At 41.0% G+C, this 18,155-nt stretch overlaps 1 long non-coding RNA gene across 1 annotated transcript in view; it reads left to right on the top strand.

The window, feature by feature from the left end:
• The window catches only part of LOC145534653 (uncharacterized), a 442,985-nt gene that overhangs the window by 13,114 nt on the left and 411,716 nt on the right, over nucleotides 1-18,155 (top strand). The window lies entirely within an intron of this gene.

Raw genomic sequence — 18,155 nt, 5'->3', positions numbered from 1 at the left:
CGGGAGCTAAATATAAGTGAACCTGCCCACTGAACTTAAAATCTTAGGAAATGAACCAAACAGAAAGCTAAAGGATAGATTATACAGATCTCAGACTTAAAAGAATGTCATTAAAAGAGCATCAGAATGTTCTCTAGAAACATTCTGAGCAGTTCTAAATGTTTTGGATGTCTCATGACAACGAGACAATGATTTCTTTTTACTTTCTGTTACTTAAGCATACATGGATGCCAAAAAATTAAATGTTATCCATTTTAATTTTGTCGTATCAAAATTAAATCATTAGTTTAGTTAACCATCCTTTCACCACAGGACCAGATGCTCTCCTGTATTCTCAGTTACCATACTCACCTGGATTACAAAGTTGCTTTTGGAAAAGTGTCTTTCTTGTCCTTTGGGGCTGTGTTATCAGATCATTATAATAGATGTATTCCATTAAATGATTGTTTCTCCAAAAACAAAATTCTCCTAATTCCTTTTTTAATTGAACTTTTTTAACTTTGCATCGGAGTATAGCCAATTAGCAGTGTTTGTGATAGTCTCAGGTGAACAGTGAAGGGACTCAGCCATCCATACACATGCATCCATTCTCTCCCAAACTCCCCTCCCATCCAGGCTGCCACGGAACACTGAACAGAGTTTCAGGTGCTGATTCTTTGTTTCCCTAACTTCTCAGATCGAGGGAAGTTAGAAGAATTATGAAAGAGATTAAGAAAAATACTTTTAAAAGTCATACAGATCTTTAGTGTATGATATCTCATCGTGAATTTCTTTTTTTTTAAATATAAATTTATTTTAATTGGAGGCTAATTACTTTACAATATTGTATTGGTTTTGCCATACATTGACATGATTGACATTTTCAGTCTAGATTGTTGTCATCCATTCCCTTTGTGTCCAAGTGGTGAGATTTGGGGCCCAGGAAGTTTGCACTGTCCTGGAAAAATATTTCTAAACTCTCTGTTGGGTATCTTTACAGGGCCAAACTATTTGTGTATCATGTAGATAAGTAGATTTTGCTTAGTTTACACAAGTGTTGTTTGGTTTCCAGTCTCTACTGACAACACTCAATATTGGTGTGTGTATGTGTGTGTGTGTGTTTATACTTTGTGTTGCTATAGAATGGGTATAGTACAGTAGAAAATGAAAGTGTGATAATCCATTGTATCTACAATGGTTTACTTAACATGTTCTCTATACTTTACCACTTAGGTTTTTTTCTAATTTGGGGTGGTGGTACAGGCCAGTGCAGGAGACGTATTAGACAAGGGTTTGATCCCTGGGTTGGGAAGATCCCCTGGAGGAGGACATGGCAAGCCACTCTACTATTCTTGCCTAGAGAATCCCACGGACAGAGGAGCCTGGTGGACTACAGTCCATGGGGTCACAGAGTCGGACACAGCTGAAGTGGCTTAGCATGCACACATGTAGGCTTAAAAATTGGTGCTTCCCATCGGCCTTATTAGTAAATTCCATGTAGGTTCTCTCATCAACAGCATCACTAGAATAGATTTTAAAGGAAGCGTTCACTTAATAAAACGTTCTGAGGAAGGAAACCTGAGACTAATCACATTACAGCTCTTGGCCCTCCTTCTTCATCTGTCTGATCTTTGCATAAATAGTGGTTCCTACTCCCAGGAGTTTTGCCATCACTTGAAGTCAGAGAAGTCAGAGAAGGCAGTGGCACCCCACTCCAGTACTCTTGCCTGGAAAATCCCACGGACGGTGGAGCCTAGTAGGCTGCAGTCCATGGGGTGCTAAGAGTCAGACAGAACTGAACGACTTCACTTTCACTTTTCACTTTCATGCATTGGAGAAGGAAATGGCAACCCACTCCAGTGTTCTTGCCTGGAGAATCCCAGTGACGGGGGAGCCTGGTGGGCTGCCATCTATGGGGTCGCACAGAGTTGGACACGACTAAAGCGATTTAGCAGAAGTCAGAGACAAGGTCTTATTCGAGTTTATAAAGCCTGTACTTTCCTGTGATGTTGCAAAATACTTTCTGCATGGTGGATACTCAATAAATGTATGTTAAATGGAACTTTAAATGGAATCAGAACAAATTTTTTTTCATGACCTCAGAAAAGGCTCCTTTGAAAAGCTTTCCATGAATTCTCCAGGCCACATGGCTGTCTCCTCTTTGTGTACTGTCAGCATTATACATCTCTGGTACTTCACTGTGATCTAACAAATTCATGAGCATTGGAATTTAGGCTTACACAGAACATCATCACTCTTATATTAACCTTCCCTCCCCCATGAGTCCTTATAGCAGAGTGATCTATTAAAAGTGACAAGTCAATAGAACTTACTCATTATTAACCCAGAATTCAGATTTTTACAGAGTCAAAATAACAATCAAAATGGTCACATTGGGAAAATATGCCTAGTGTTTGAGAAAAAAAAAATCTAAGTGTATTCAAGTTGATTTTTACTCATTACCTTGCCCATCTATCAGTACTTTTAAGCCTTTGAATGAAAATCATTAACGGTTTCAACAAAGTAATGGGTAATATTTTGTCTGTTTCAAGAATAAACAAACCAGAACTAAATTTTTTAATGAAGGGGAAAAACAAAACACAATATTTGGCTTGACACAGAAAAGTCTCTGATTCTACAAAGTACTAGAAAAGTTTATTGGAAGGCTTCAGCTACAGCAAGCAACAATTTCTGAGTGTCATTTGTTTCATATATTTGACAGACCATCTCCAGAGAATTCTTCAGTCAGCCAGTACAGAAGGTTGTTAAAACTATGGCAGACATCCTGCTTGCTTTAAAGCTGTTTTCTACAGCCTGAAAGTAGACATTATTATATATTTTACTACTTAGGGAAATAATTTATTTGTGATGATGTATTGTCATCTCTGCCTAAATTGTGTTTAAAGAAGACTAAAATTAAATTATTGCAAAACTAGTTTTGGGGGCTTAGCCAAATGGCAGCATTTACTTTGGTTATAATTGTGTCAAGGGATACAAAGAGTTTTTTAAGAGGACCAAAAAAAGTGCAGTGTTGTTTGAAGCCAAGTTTATTATTAAGTTACTTTCATAAGAGGGGTTTGGTTGAGAGAGACCCAATCAAGCTAATTCAAATAGGAATTAATGAAAGGCGAGAGGCAAACCATAGTTGAGCTTTTCTATGATCCAGAACTGGGAACAGAGTGGTGTCAGGGACCCCCAGCTACTCCCAGTAACAATTCTTTCAATTCAAACTTGTTTGGCTGCTAAGAGCAGAACTCACTTGAAGTAAGTATAAAAAGAAAAAAAAAAATTGTTTTTATATACCCTTCTTGGGTTGTTTCACCCAGTCTCATGACTTTAACACCTCTGTTAACGACTTCTTCATTGCTCACTTTATTGGGGAGTCTGTCTCTGATCACTCCTCATAGAACTGCAATCAAGGACAACTAACCATTCCTTTTTCCATTGCTCTGCTTTACTAAGCACCATGTTATATTTATACATATATGAAATTTATTTTCTTATTCCTGTCTGCCTCTGTTCCTTTTCCCATTCAAATACAGCTCCTGAGAGTACAGATTGTGTGTCCATTGCTTTATGTCTTAGCATAAAGAGTAGTGCATAACAGAAGGTAGGAGATCAACATTTTTTATTTTTTTTTTGGTAAGATGAATAAACTGAAAGCATAAAAAGTTCTATTAGAATAGTTGTTAAAATAACAAGGTCATGGGGCTCAGGTGGCTGTCATGCCGTGGCAGCCCATGGAAGGAAACTGAAATCGAAGCCTGCAAATGCCTCCTGCTTACAAAATCAAAACCTGATGACAGCCAATTACTAACAGCCAATGAGGATGCAAGTTATAGCGAATCAGCTCCTTCCTTCCTTTGCTTCTCCTTTTCTCTGTAAAAGTCTCGCCAAATTCCAGTGGGTGGAGCCCTGACTACTTCCCGTTTGCCGCCCAAATGAAATTGAATTTTGCTCAAATAAAATCTTATCTTTTAACAACAGCAAAGTGCAGAGAATTCAGTTGGGTGGCACGAGAATTGAAAAGTTACGAAAAATTTTGCCCTTAATTTTCTCCCTCGGGCCGCGTGTCGTCTCCTGCCCCGCTGCTCTCCACCCAGACTGCGTACTCCTGCCTCTGTCTACACAGCAGGCTTTCTGCTGCACATGTCCACTGGCGGCTCAAGGAAGCTCCAGCACCGAATCTAAATGAACCTTTAAATCCCCACCATCTACCTCACCCCCGATCCCCACCATCTACTGTAAGCTCCTGGGTCTTTGCATCAAGTTAATCTAGAAACAAACCTGGTAAATCATTCTTCGAGAGCGGATGGGTTTCTTGTCAGAGGTCCAGACTTTAGCACGTCTCTTTTACCCAGAGCCTCATGAGGTACATCTGACAGTCTAGATTCTCCCGTTGGCTGGTGCGGTTTGGAGGTCACTGGTTAGCGAAGCTGCTTTTCTCAACTTTGCAAAAATACTAGCATTATCTGCCTTCTGCTCCGTGGGGAATCCCATCTTTCACTGCTTCATTTTAAAACTTGGCTTAAGCATCGACTAGGCATCGCCCTTGCTCTGCAGGCTGGCAGCTCAGCAGAAAGCAAGATGACATTTCTGCCTCTGTGAAGTCTTTTCAGGAAGTACGCCATAGCACCCTATTCTTGCACCTCTTAAAATATTTCCTAAGCATAGATTTTTTTTTTTTTCTTTTAAAGACATTTCACACTGACTTGCCTTGATTTATTTTGTAGCAGAGGCTGTCATCTGACCCTTTTACTGGGAGGATGCAATTCTTCCTATCTTAGTGTTTGGGATCAAAACGTCAGCAAGGCAAGTAAATGGATTGCTTCCAGATGTCAAGAGGTGTGATAAACTCCGCTTGATACCTGACTGCTGCTGCTGCTGCTGCTGCTGCTAAGTCGCTTCAGTCGTGTCCGACTCTGTGCGACCCCATAGACGGCAGCCCACCGGGCTCCCCCGTCCCTGGGATTCTCCAGGCAAGAATACTGGAGTGGGCTGCCATTTCCTTCTCCAATGCATGAAAGTGAAAGTGAAGCCGCTCAGTCGTGTCCGACCCCTAGCGGCCTACTAGGCTCCTCCGTCCATGGGATTTTCCAGGCAAGAGTACTGGAGTGGGGTGCCATTGCCTTCTCCGTGATACCTGACTACTTGCTGTCTAATCAGATGTCCCCATAATATGCAAATCTGGCATATAGATAGGGTTAGCCTTCAGGCTTGAATGACTGCCCCTCATGCTTTTATAAAGGACTTGAGGTGTGTGGGCAAGTTCAGTCTTGTGTGACTCTCTGTGACCCCATGGACTGTGGCCCACCAGGCTCCTCTGTCCATGGGATTTCCCAGGTAAGAATAATGGAGTGGGTTGCCATTTTTCCTCCAGGGGATCTTCTCAATCCAGCAATCAAACCCATGTCTCCTGCATGTCCCCTGCTTTGGCAGGTGGCTTCTTTACCATGGAGCCACTTGGGAAGCCCTTGCAAAAGACACGCTGTTTGATTTTCTATTTCACACCACTGTCTCAAGCTCCCGTTGACCATTTGTGTTTACTTGTTCCATTTTAGTGCTTCTTACAGCCCCAGGTATCTAATGATCACTCATTATTCTGCCACCACTTTTATTTTGCCTTTTAAAATACCCTTCCCATCCCTTGCTACTATTCATACCAGAGGACCTTTAACTTGCTGGTAGAGAAAAAGTATATGCTTGAATACCCCGACTCCTCGTTGAGAGCTTCCTCAATAAAACCTTGGTTACTATGAATAGTAACTTCAGGTCTATGGGATGTGTGTGTATAAAGTATGCACAGCTGTTAGGGGAAGCACACTGACTGAAACCACCCACCCTGGCCAGGCACCACAGTAACCATTTGCATGAGTTGTTTTACGACAGGAGGTTCTGGTAAGGAACACGGAACTAATGAGCCACCACCAACTGGAAGAGTTCGGGAAAGGTCAAAAGGAGACACCACATGTCCGACCACCTCTCAGAATCCGTCTCTCTGGCATCCATCTTGGCTGAACAAGGCTGCACCACCAGGAAGGACCCTGAGTCAGAATGACTGGTTAAAGACAACCCGGAAACTGACCCCATCACCATAAAACCCGAGACTGTGAGCCACGTGGCGGAGCTGTTCTCCTGGGTTCCCTTACCCTCCTGCCGTCCACCCGGGTGCCCTTTCCCAATAAAATCTCTTGCTTTGTCAGCACATGGGTCTCCTTGGAGAATTCATTTCCGAGTGTTAGACAAGAGCCCAGTTTTGGGCCCTGGAAGGGGGCCCCCTTCCTGCAACACAGCCACAGAAGGGGATGTCAGATGAGAAAGCGGTGACCAGTAGTGAGCAAATCAAGGAAATTTTCTCCTGTTTAAGAATTTCTAGAACTTTACTGTCTCTTGCAAGTCTTTTCTTTTTATGCTTATTTAAGTTAAAATATTTCAAGTATGATTTAAAAGTACATTGAAGCATATTAAAATCTCTAATAGTTTAAGCAAAAATTTTTGAATTGGTTAGTGCCAAAGAACAAAGGTCCATCTAGTCAAAGCTATGGTTTTTCCAGTAGTCATGGATGGATGTGAGAGTTGGACTATAAAGAAAGCTGAATGCCGGAGAATTTATGCTTTTGAACTGTGGTGTTGGAGAATACTCTTGAGAGTCCCTTGGACTGCAAGGAGATCCAACCAGTCCGTCCTAAAGGAGATCAGTCCTGAATATTCATTGGAAGGACTGATGCTGAAACTCCAATACTTTGGCCACCTGATGCCCAAAACTGACTAATTGGAAAAGACCCTGCTGCTGGGAAGGATTGAAGGTGGTAGGAGAAGGGGACAACAGAGGATGAGATAGTTTGATGGCATCACCTACTCGATGGACATGAGTTTGAGTAAACTCCGGGAGTTGGTGATGGACAGGGAGGCCTGGTGTGCTGCAGTCTATGGAGTTAGAAAGAGTCAGACACTATTGAGTGACTGAACTGAACTGAGTGCCAAACCAGAAGTGGTTAGAATCTCTACCAACAAGAGCTGAGTCAGACTTCCTTAGAGAAACAAAGTTTCTCTTAGGGGAAACAAGGTTGCTGTTGACTGGCTGGAGCTGAAAGCCTAGTTGGTGCTTCCTGATTGGTTGTCCTTAGGTTTGGATTTTGTGAGCTTGAGGCATTTATAAGCTGAGATTTTTGTTTTCCTCTGTGGGTTGTCAGGGCATTAGAACCATCTCAGCCTGATGCCCTCCTGATCAATTAACTTAACACATAGAAGACGACGTGTGCCAATAACACCTGATGCAACTGATATTGTTTTCTATTACTGTAATTTAAGGTGCATTTAAAAGCCCTCTGTGAAAGTCAATGATGCATTCGCACTTTGTTTTCAATTTCTGTATTGTAGGCTACTTACTCTGATATTATGAAACCTTTTTTTGCTTGTTAAATATTTGTATGATACATTATTTCCATCCTTTTAAGCTTTTTGGACAACTATCTTTTAGATATATCTCTGATTAAGAGGATTTTTATGACTTTATAATTTTATCCAATCTGGGATTTATTATTCCTGTGGTGTATAGAAATTTTTTAAAGAATATTTTAATTTTATTGGAGTGTAATTCACTTACAATGTTGTGTTAGTTTCAGGTGTATGGCACAGTGACTGTTTTATATCTATATATATGTGATATATGTGTGTGTGTATATACTTTTATTGTTTTTTCTCATATAGGTTATCACAGAATACTGGCTAGAGTTCCCTGTGCTATGCAGTAGGTCTTTGTTGATTATCTAGCTTATGTATAGTAGTATATGTATGTTAATCCCAAGCTTCTGATTTATCCCCCCCACCCCCACCCCCACCCCATGTTTCTTCTTTGGTAACCATAAGGTTGTTTTAAATATTTATAAACTTCTTTCTGTTTTGTAAATAAGTTCATTTATATCTTTTTTAAAAATTAGATTCCACATATAAGTGATAGCATATGATATTTATTAATATCTTTGACATACTAAACTTAGTATGATAATCTTTAAGTTCATGCATGTTGCTGCAAATGGCATTATTTCATTCTTCTTTAGACTTAGTAATATTCCATTGTATATATGTAGCATATCTTCTTTATTTTTATTTTTAAAAAATTTTATTGGGGTATAGTTGCTTTGCAATGTTGTGTTAGGTTCTACTGTATAGCCAAGAAAATCAGCTATACACGCACATATTTATTCCCTCTTTTGGAGTTTTCTTCCAGTTTAGGTCATCACAACACTGAGTAGAGTTTCCTATGTTCTACAGTAGGTTCTCATTAGGTATTTATTTTACACATAGTATCAATAGTGTATATATGTCATTGGGAGAGAAAGGGTGGGTAGTACAGGAAGAAGAGGATATATGTGTACATATAAATGATTCACTTCCTATAGAAACTAACATAACATTGTAAAGCAACTATTTCTGTTATTTAGTTGCTAACTTGAGTTCAACTCTTTGCAACCACGTGGATTGTAGCCCGCCAGGCTCCTCTGTCAATGGGATTCTCCAGGCAAGAATACGGGAGTGGGTTGCCATTTCCTTCTCCAGAGGATCTTACAAACCCGGGGATCTAACTTGCATCTCCTGCATTGACAGGTGGATTCTTTACCACTGAGCCACCAGGGAAGCCCAAAGCAACTCTACCCCATTATTAACACTGGGACACTGACCCATGATTTAGGATTCAGTATTGTGCGAGGGTATCTCCTGAAATCCAGACACAGCTGTGCCTAAGCTAACAAAGAAAAGATGTCAGAATTTCCTTTGCGTAGAATTAGGGAAAGGATAAGGGAACTCAAGCTGTTGTGTATATATAACAATGGATATATTATCAGCAGCCAAAGAAGCCATCACTTGACTGTGGTCTACAGGAACAAGGGATTTGCATCACAGCTGAGGAGCTCAGACTTGGGGGACCATAATGTCCAGAGGGAGACATTAGCTCCTTCCTCAAGGTTGCTCACCCGAAACCCAAGCCCTAGAAACCCCTCAGGGAGAAGATGGTCAGGACCGTGCCCTCTGGGCATGCCCAGCAAGGGCGAGCAAGCACAGTGAGGCCCCGTGGCAGACCGCTGCTCTCATTGTGGTAGTAGCCATATCACAGATACTGTGTCAGACGTGCTGGTGTTTTAACAGAGCACATCAGCACAGCTGCTGGCACTCTGTATGTGGCCTTTTATCTGGCAGCTGCTTTCTTCTTGTGAACGGTTATCGGGGAGGGTTAAGAACAGTTTGCCTCTAAGTAGTGAGAGCAGCAGCACATGTTCCCTGTTCCCCAGAGCTGTGGTCCTTGTCCTGCTGTCTCTCATCCTATAGTTCACAGGGACCTTGGTCAGGTTGACTTTCTAAAGGACACCACGCTGGTTTACTCTGTGGATGACATTATGCTGATTAGACCTGGTCATCAGGAAGTTGCAAGTATTCTAAACCTTCTGTCGAAGCACATGTCTGAAGAAGTAGGCATGAACTCCGTGGGTATTCAGCAGAATGCCACATCAATCCAATGTATAGTAAAAGTGACAGGGTCTCCGTCATGCTGGGACATTCCCCTCCAAGATAAAGAGGAAGTAACTGCACCTTGCAACTCCTGCAAGGAAGATAGAGATGAGCAGTTGGTTGGTAACTCTGGATTTTGGAGGCCACGGATGTTTCACTTCAGAGTACGTCTATGAGAGGGACTTCTCTAGCTGTTGATGCTTGCCGCCTCCCTTCTTTCTGGTCCCAGCCCTTCCTTGTCCTCACCTCCCACCCACTTTCCACTTCTGCAGCCCTCTCTTCCTTTTTTCCTGAGCCTCCATCTATTTTCTATTCCACAGTAGTTGCAAGGAGCCTATATTCATTTTTTCTGAGCTTAAACTGCTGTTAAGTGAGAGGCACACTTTCCTGCAAACCGTTTTTCAAATCCACTTTATCAAATGTGAAGTTCATCTTTCCAACATGCGCTATCCGCAGAAGACTGACTTTCGGAATGACTCTCTTAATTGGGTAACTGGGTTAAATATTTTGATAACTTGTTAAATGTTAGTATTTACTGAAAGAGAATGCTAAGGCAGGGTAAGAGTGCTTTTCTAAATGGACACTGGCTCCACTATTTGACTTTTTTTTTTTTAAGATTCTGGTGTTCAGTTTGTTCTTTTTTGCTCAGATTTAAAGCTTAGGAAGGAAAAGTTTTTGGTCTTAACACACATAGCCAATGAATATTAGCTAAGTGTTATGCTGGTGTGTCTAAGAAGTTAAAGATGATATAGAAAGAAAATATTAAAGGTATCCTGAAGGATGAAAATATGAAATTCTTAAGATTTATCAAGCAGGAAGGCTGGACCACACAGGGAATGAACAGCTAAGGAGTCAAGTATTACACAGCTAATTGGGCAGATTCTCTGCTTTTTTGAAGTTCTTCCAACTTACGAGCTGACGGTTTAAACAAATATAAATGTGAGTGCTTGTTTTTCTTTTCTTTCTTTTTTTTTTTTTGGTAAAGTGCATTGCAGTCTATGTTTGCAGTTTAGGGTGGTCGTCTTTCTGTACTTAAGTACAATTCACCATGCTTCTTTATCTGCTTACAGCCTGGTTGGGGTTTACCCTCTGATATTCAGTTCATACTGTTTATACTGTTCACACTGGAGAAGGGAATGGCAAACCACTTCAATATTCTTGCCTTGAGAACCCCATGAACAGTATGAAAAGGCAAAAAGATAGGACACTGAAAGAGGAACTCCCCAGGATGGTAGGTGCCCAATATGTTACGGGAGATCAGTGGAGAAATAACACCAGAAAGAATGAAGAGATGGAGCCAAAGCAAAAACAATACCCAGTTGTGGATGTGACTGGTGGTGGAGGTAAAGTCCGATGTTGTAAAGAACAATATTGCATAGGAACCTGGAATGTTAGGTCCATGAATCAAGGCAAATTGGAAGTGGTCAAACAGGAGATGGCAAGAGTGAATGTCAACATTTTAGGAATCAGCAAACTAAAATGGACTGGATTAGGTGAATTTAACTCAGATGACCCTTATATCTACTACTGTGGGCAAGAATCCCTTAGAAGAAATGAAATAGCCATCATAGTCAACAAAAGAGTCCAAAGTACAGTACTCAGCTGCAATCTCAAAAATGACAGAATGATCTCTGTTCGTTTCCAAGGCAAACCATTCAATATCACGGTACTCCAAGTCTATGCCCTGACAAGTAATGCTGAAGAAGCTGAAGTTGGACAGTTCTATGAAGACTTACAAGACCTTTTAGAACTAACACCCCCCAAAAGATGTCCTTTTCATTATAGGGGACTGGAATGCAAAAGTAGGAAATCAAGAAACACCTGGAGTAACAGGGAAATTTGGCCTTGGAGTACAGAATGAAGCAGGACAAAGGCTCATAGAATTTTGCCAAGAGAACACACTGGTCATAGAAGCAGAGTTCCAAAGAATAGAAAGAGAGATAAGAAAGCCTTCCTCAGTGATCAGTGCAAAGCAATAGAGGTAAACAATAGAATGGGAAAGACTAGAGATCTCTTCAAGAAAATTAGAGATACCAAGGGAACATTTCATGCAAAGGTGGGCACAATAAAGGACAGAAATGGTATGGACCTAACAGAAGCAGAAGACATTAAGGAGAGGTGGCAAGAAGATACAGAAGAACTGTACAAAAAACATCTTCATAACCCAGATGATCACAATGGTGTAATTACTCACCTAGAGCCAGACATCCTGGAATGAGAACTCAAGTGGACCTTAGGAAGCATCACTACGAACAAAGCTGGTGGAGGTGATGGAATTCCAGTTGAGCTATTTCAAATCCTGAAAGATGATGCTGTGAAAGTGCTGCACTCAATATGCCAGCAAATTTGGAAAACTCAACAGTGGCCACGAGACTGGAAAAGGTCAGTTTTCATTCCAATCCCAAAGAAAGGCAGTGCCAAAGAATATTCAAACTACTGAACAATTGCACTTATCTCACAAGCTAGTAAAGTAATGCTCAAAATTCTCCAAGCCAGGATTTGACAATATGTGAACTGTGAACTTCCAGATGTTCAAGCTGGTTTTAGAAAAGGCAGAGAAACCAGAGATCAAATTTCCAACATCTGCCGGCTCATCAAAAAAGCAAGAGAGTTCCAGAAAAACATTTATTTCTGCTTGATTGACTATGCCAAAGCCTTTGGCTGTGTGGATCACAATAAACTGTGGAAAATTCTTCAAGAGATGGGAATACCAGACCACCTGACCTACCTCTTGAAAAATTTGTATGCAGGTCAGGAAGCAGCAGTTAGAACTGGACATGGAACAACAGACTGTTTCCAAATAGGAAAAGGAGAATGTCAAGGTTATATATTGTCACCCTGCTTATTTAATTTATATGCAGAGTACATCACGAGAAATGCTGGGCTGGATGAGGCACAAGCTGGAGTCAAGATTGCTAGGAGAAATATCAATAACCTCAGGTATGCAGATGACACCACCCTTATGGCAGAAAGTGAAGAAGAACTAAAGAGCCTCTTGATGAAAGTGAAAGGGGAGAGTGAAAAAGTTGGCTTAAAGCTCAACATTCAGAAAACAAAGATCATGGCATCCTGTCCCTTCACTTTACGGCAAATAATGGGGAAACAGTGGAAACAGAGACTTTATTTTGGGGGGCTCCAAAATCACTGCGGATGGTGACTGCAGCAATGAAATTAAAAGACTCTTGCTCCTTGGAAGAAAAGCTATGACCAACCTAGATAGCATATTAAAAAGCAGAGACATTACTTTGCCAACAAAGGTCCGTCTAGTCAAACCTATGGTTTCTCCATTGGTCATGTATGGATGTGAGAGTTGGACTATAAAGAAAGTTGAGCGCCGAAGAATGGATGCTTTTGAACTGTGGTGTTAGAGAAGACTCTTGACAGTCCCTTGGACTGCAAGGAGATCCAACCAGTCCATCCTAAAGGAAATCAGTCCTGAATATTCATTGGAAGGACTGATGCTGAAGCTGAAACTCCAATACTTTGGCCACCTGACGTGAAGAGGTGACTCATTTGAAAGGACTCTGATGCTGGGAAAGATAGAAGGTGGGAGGAGAAGGGGACAACAGAGGATGGGATGGTTGGATGGCATCACCAACTCAAGGAACATGAGTTTGAGTAAGCTCTGAGAGTTGGTGATGGAAAGGGAAGCCTGGCGTACTGCAGTCCATGGGGTCGCAAGGAGTCGGACACGACTGAGCAACTGAACTGATCAGTTCATGTGTAAATGCATTGCCTGTAATGATGCTAGGATAAATTGTCTTTCTCTGCAAAGGAAAAAAAAATACTTCTGTGATACTTTCGTTGGAGTAACAGAGGCTTTGAAGTTTCACATAGGGCCTGAAGCAAAAAAGAGGGAGAATGAATAGTATATACAGTTCAAGCTGTGGTTGAGAGTGTTCAGAGAAAAGGTGGTGTGATTTGGGAGGTCCTGGAAATCCCTGTTGCATTCCTCAGTATATGAGTCACAGCACACTCCCTGAAATTCTGAAGTAAAGCCATACCCCCCGTTGGACACAATAGCCCTCTGTTTCGGACAAAATAATCTGAACGTGCTGCTGGCCACTGGCAGACCTGCAGTTCCTGGCAGTGTTCCCAGAAAAGAAGAGTGAAACATGCTGCGTGTGGCCATCAGCCTGATAAGAAGTGTGCAGAATTTGAGAACCTCTTCAGACAATAGGAAGATATCCACTCTGGTTAAAGAGAAATACTCGTGGTGATGATGAATAAAACATTTGGGTTTTATTCAGATGATTAAACGTTTGGGTCATATGGTAGATGATCCTTCAGGATTGCTGGAGGTGTTGGAATAACACTTACCTGTCAGTAGAGAGCCATCAGACATTTTCAGCATCGACGAAGGATGAGGAGAATCTGAGTCTGATGCACAAACTCTATTATCAACACGAAGATGCTTCAGTTCTTTCAGTGTGATAGTTTTCATAAATTGTGTATAGATTTTAGAAAAAAAATACATCTCTGTTGAAAACTTGCTTCAAAATAAGCAAGTAGACCTTACTCTCAAATTCAACTATTTAACTGTTCTGCTTTTTAAATTAGCACAGATTTTGTTTCATATAACAGAATATATGGCTTCTAGGAAAATAATATACATTTAACTGTTCTGCTCTTTAAATCAGCACAGACTTTGTTTCATATAAAAGAATATGTGGCTTCTAGGAAAATAAACAATATATAATCTAGAAAAGATAAATAACATTTAATTCACAAACTAACTGACTATATTATCAGAGAAGCAAAATTCTAGGTGATGATTTTTCATTTTTGCTGTCTTGCTTAGTTCTGTATTCTTTTATTTTTGTCATGGATCCTGTTTCTAGGGAGATATGAAGGCTATTGCTTGAAACACAGACTGAACTTGATACGCATGTTCCATTTCTTTGAGGTTGATTTTTCACTGTCTCCAGAAGTAAGACAGGAGTTGAAATGTTTTTATTACTTTGGATAGGTTAAAGCTCTTTTACTCAATATATATGATCTAAAGAACATTACAGAATTGAGATTCTGACTAGCCTGGATAGGACACAGAATAACCCAGACAAGGCATGATTATTTCTTCCGTACAGTGCAGAAGTCTGATATTCATATGTAATGAACCATTTGTCTAAGTACATCTCAATGGTAGAATCAAGCCGGAACCCAGTTGTCAGTGGGTTCTGCTAAATGAAGCTTCCAGTCTTCTTGTTCTTGTCACATGTGGGAACGTTAGAGAAAAGAAATGGTTTTAAGTACAATTAGGCCTTTACTGGCAGAGGAAAAGCATTAAGATTACTGAAGTTTTATTTTCAAAGGAATTGTTATTCTCATTTAAAAAGGTTCCAATTTTCCCTCAACAACAAATTAAACCAACATGTACCTTTCTTTGCATTTTATCTTTAATGTTTAAAATGAAATTAAAAGGTCATAAAATTAGCCAGAAAGGGTGTTTAATATATGGAGCTTGGTGCGGCACATAAAATTCTGGCTTTGAAGACAGACAAGTGCTCAAATTCCAGCCTTGTTAATTCTTAGCCACAGTTTTATTTCCTCCTAACCTTTACTTTTTCCTGTGATGAGTATTAGCTGGAAATAAAGATAAGCTAATTCATCATTTATACTATTTCAAGAACATAGGGGAAAATCTGGAGCAGACAAAGGCCTAAGGATTTTTCACATAATAAACTTCAAAGTTTCAAAACTCTAAATGATTTTCCTGAAAATAGAAAAGATAGCCAGAGTTTACTTCAATAATTATTGATAACATTTGGATTTCATGGTAAATGTACTGGTACATGTGTGTTTTCCTTTATATTGAATTTACTCAAAAACCCATGTATGTTTTACCACATTTATTGTAGAGTGTAGTTAAATAATTCATACTGAGTTGAGAAACACTGTTTGGTAGAAAATACATCTCTCTTCTTCTCTTGGGAGCAGTTAAAATGCAGATCAGAGCAAGTCATCTCTCTATGCAACACTGTCAAATAGCTTTGTACCTCACTTCAAATAAAAAACCGCAGTCCTGGCAATGAATCACACATAGGAAGGTCATTCAAATCAATATGCCCAGAACATTCCCCATCAATGCCTATTATTTCAGCATGATTATTTAGAGCACATTTTCATCTTCTAAAGTGTCCAGCTCCGAGGTTAAGTATGGTCAACCTATTTGTGAGGCATTCTGTATCTGGCCCCTGGTAACTGCTCAGCTTCCCCTCTTCCACCCTTGCTCACTGCCCTGAGCAAGGCTCTCTGGTGATTCCTCGCAGGTACCCGACGGACCCCAGGGCCTTTGCACTGGATCCTGTCCACCATGCTGTTTTGCCCATAACTGTGTGGCTCCCTCCCTCCCTTCAAACCTTGACTCAGTGAAGCCTGTGCTCTCCATCTTATGATCACATTCTTTCCAGGAGAGAGAACTCACATCAGAATGTAAAAGAGAAAATTTCATGGAAAAGCTATAAGTATGGAGATTCGTAAACCAGATAATTGGAAATGGGGCAAGGAGAACATGAAGGTATCAGAAGTTGCAGCTGCAAGAAACAGCTGCCATCCCTAGGAGAAACAAGGAAACAACGGCAAAGATTACTGTTGGGAAGCTGGGAGTGAGCCTTGCAAAGCTCAGGAGGATGTGCTTCACTGGATGTGCTCTCTGAGCTTAGAGGGAAGTGATCATGGGCTCAGGCACTAGAGAAGCTACCAGCCAGTAGTGCAACTGTTTCTCTGGGGTCACAGGGATGTGAGAAGACTGACTCTGAAGTCCACAAAAAATGGGCTTCAATTGCTTGAGAGGGAATGGGAATGCTGCAGCAAAGTGAGCCTGGTAGAACCAGGAAGTCAGCTGGAAATGAACAGAAAGTAGAAGGACCCTTCCCATTTCCTGTCATAGTTTGTCTTTAGCACCCCCTACTGGCAGAGTATTACAAGGAGTAGGCAAGCCGAGCAGTGATCAACTCTGAAGTCCCAGGTCCAGTGGTACACAGGTCCACTCAGAAAGGATGGGGGAGTTTGAAACTGTGAGGAAAATGTTTACTACTTAGCACAACAATGCATTTCCTATTCTCAGTTCAGTTCAGTCGCTTGGTTGTGTCCCACTCTTTGAGACTCCATGGACTGCAGCATGCCAGGCCTCCCTGTCCATAACCAACTCCGGGATCTTACTCAAACTCAGGTCCACCGAGTCGGTGATGCCATCCAACCATCCCATCCTCTGTTGTCCCCTTCTCCTCCTGCCTTCAATCTTTCCCAGCATCAGGGTCTTTTCCAATGAGTCAGCTCTTTGCATCAGGTGGCCAAAGTATTGGAGTTTCAGCTTCAACATCAGTCTTTCCAATGAATATTCAGGACTGATTTCCTTTAGGATGGACTGGTTGGATCTCCTTGCTGTCCAAGGGACTCTCAAGAGTCTTCTCCAACACCACAGTTCAAAAGCATCAATTCTTCGGTGCTCAGCTTTTTCTATAGTCCAACTCTCATATTCACGCATGACTACTGGAGAAACCATAGGTTTTACTAGATGCACCTTTGTTGGCAAAGTAATGTCTCTGCTTTTTAATATGCTATTTAGGTTGGTCATAGCTTTTCTTCCAAGGAGCAAGAGTCTTTTAATTTCATTGCTGCAGTCACCATCTGCAGTGATTTTGGAGCCTCAAAAAATAAAATCTGTCACTGTTTCCATTGTTTCCCCATCTATTTGCCATGAAGTGATGGGACTGGATGCCATGATCTTAGTTTTCTGAATGTTGAGCTTTAAGCCAACTTTTTCACTCTCCTTGTTCACATTCATCAAGAGCCTGTTTAGTTCTTCTTTGCTTTCGGCCATAAGGGTGGTGTCATCTGCATATCTGAGGTTATTGATATTTCTCCTGGCAATCTTGATTCCAGCCTGTGTTTCATACAGCTCGGCATTTTGCATGATGTATTCTGCATATAATTAAATAAGCAGGATGACAATATACAGCCTTGACATACTCCTTTCCTGATTTGCAACCAGTCTGTTGTTCCATGTCCAGTTCTAACTGTTGCTTCTTGACTTGTATACAGATTTCTCAAGAGGCAGGTCAGGTGGTCTGGTATTCCCATCTCTTGAAGAATTTTCCACAGTTTGCTTAAATCCACACAGTCAAAGGATTTGGCATAGTCAATAAAGTAGATGTTTTTCTGGAACTCTCTTGCTTTTTGATGATCCAGTGGATATTCTCAATTTGATCTCTGGTTCCTCTGCCTTTTCTAAATCCAGCTTGAACATCTGGAAGATCACAGTTCACGTACTGTTGAAGCCTGACTTGGAGGATTTTGAGCATTCCTTTGCTAGTGTGTGAGATGAGTGCAATTGTGCGGTAGTTTGAGCATTCTTGGGCATTGCCTTTCTTTGGGATTGGAATGAAAACTTACCTTTTCTAGTCCTATGGCCACTGCTGAGTTTTCCAGATTTGCTGGCATATTGAGTGCAGCACATTCACAGCATCATCTTTTAGGATTTGAAATAGCTCAACTGGAATTCCATCACCTCCACTAGCTTTGTTTTAAGTAATGCTTTCTAAGGCCCACTTGACTTCGCATTCCAGGATGTCTGGCTGTAGGTGAGTGGTCACACCATTGTGATTATCTGTGTCATGAAGATCTTTTTTGTATAGTTCTTCTGTGTATTTTTGCCACCTCTTCTTAAT

This window comes from Giraffa tippelskirchi, chromosome 14 (genome assembly GCF_054371585.1).
Source record: "Giraffa tippelskirchi isolate mGirTip1 chromosome 14, T2T-mGirTip1v1.2.pri, whole genome shotgun sequence".
NCBI lineage: Eukaryota > Metazoa > Chordata > Mammalia > Artiodactyla > Giraffidae > Giraffa > Giraffa tippelskirchi.
This window is presented reverse-complemented; position numbering and strand designations above follow the sequence as displayed.